Source organism: Populus nigra, chromosome 1 (genome assembly GCF_951802175.1).
Source record: "Populus nigra chromosome 1, ddPopNigr1.1, whole genome shotgun sequence".
NCBI lineage: Eukaryota > Viridiplantae > Streptophyta > Magnoliopsida > Malpighiales > Salicaceae > Populus > Populus nigra.
In genome coordinates this window covers 40901476-40902971 of record NC_084852.1, presented here as the reverse complement: position 1 = coordinate 40902971, position 1496 = coordinate 40901476, and the positions used below count along the sequence as shown (strand labels likewise).

The 1496-nt window shown below is 33.9% G+C and overlaps 1 non-coding gene across 1 annotated transcript; it reads left to right on the top strand.

Annotated features, from left to right (window-relative positions):
• The first annotated feature begins 947 nt into the window (after positions 1-947).
• Positions 948-1031, top strand: TRNAL-CAA (transfer RNA leucine (anticodon CAA)). Its single transcript has one exon. It is a non-coding gene; the product is annotated as a tRNA-Leu (tRNA).
• The last annotated feature ends 465 nt before the right edge of the window (positions 1032-1496 follow it).

Sequence of the window (1496 nt, the reverse complement as noted above, 5' to 3'; positions counted from 1 at the left end):
TATATTATATAAGGTAAAACTATATTTGGGGTAGGCTTTGTTGAAGTTAGTGAAGTCTGGCTATAAACTACATTAGTCTAATTTCATAAACGGTGAATAACGATACAAACATAGTTTTTAATTCTTATCTCACGGTCCAAAAAGTAGTTTATATATTAATGACATAGTGATGAGTTAGTGCTCTGTTTTTGCTAGAAAAAGCTTTAAGATATATGTCTACCTTTAACCAAAAAAAATGTTAAAGAAGGAAATTTTAAAGTAAGATTCTCTAGAATTCGTGAAACAGAGTAGCCATTTGTCCTCTATATTTGGTGTCCTCTACATTTGGTATAATTAAGTAGGTTTTTCTCTTGTTTTCAAAGTCAAGGTTTTTGAAAAATTAGACATTCTCATATAACCTCGATAATATGAATTTCACATTTTGAAAATGTATCATGTTTTTGCTTGACTACTAATAATTCTCTTTAAATGAGAAAATCTAGGTTGAAATATATTTTATCACTTTCGGTATATTTTGAATTTTATTTTCTCTTTCCTTTTTTATTTTGTCCTTTTTTTAAAATTAATTTTAAACAATAACTAATAAAATTTTCACACATCGGTGTTTGTGCATCTTCTACCTTTAATTTCAGTACCCACAAGCGCCTTTAAGCAGTGTTTTTAGATTTCAGCTCCAATTTTCCACGAAGTCCCTCTTTTCACAAAAGAATAATCAAATACATGGCCTACCTTGGATTCATAGGCCGAAGCCCAAATCCAGAAATTTATTAAACTTTTTCCTGCGAGCATACACTAAAAGCTTGCATGGTGTAAGGCCCCAGAATAAGGTTGAAAGGGCGTGGGTTGAAAGCCCGCTCTCAACCATCTTTTTAGTTTTCGTTCCTTTTTCGCTTATATTTTTAATACTTATTTATAAATAATTACTTACACGAAGGTTGAACAACAGTGTCAGGATGGCCGAGTGGTCTAAGGCGCCAGACTCAAGTTCTGGTCCTCGTGAGAGGGCGTGGGTTCAAATCCCACTTCTGACAAATTAAGTTCTGTTTTGTGTTTTTAGATAATAATTCCTATGCGACTTTTATGACTCTTTAGATACTATTTTTTTCCAGAAGTAAATACTAATAATTTAACTTTAATGGCTTTTCAGTGAGGCTTCTTGCTTCTCTTTTCTCCGTCTTTTTCCTTGAAAAGAAAAAAAATCTCATCACAGCTTTTGATCTAACTAATACAGCACAAGGAAATCCCTTCGTTGGGGCAACGCCATTGCTTAATCAATCCTAAGCCTCTCTGGTACTTGAGAATCTTGCCTGGGCTATACTTGTTTGAAATATTGGATGCAAATTTAGACCATGTGCAAGCCCCTCCAGTCTTAATTTCATTGCACCCTGGAGATCACGCAACACTAAATGATACATCAACCTCCCATAGTCTCCTTCTCAACTGGAACATTTATCGTGATTGTTTGAAGATTCATGTGATGTTCTCGGTTTCTCAAG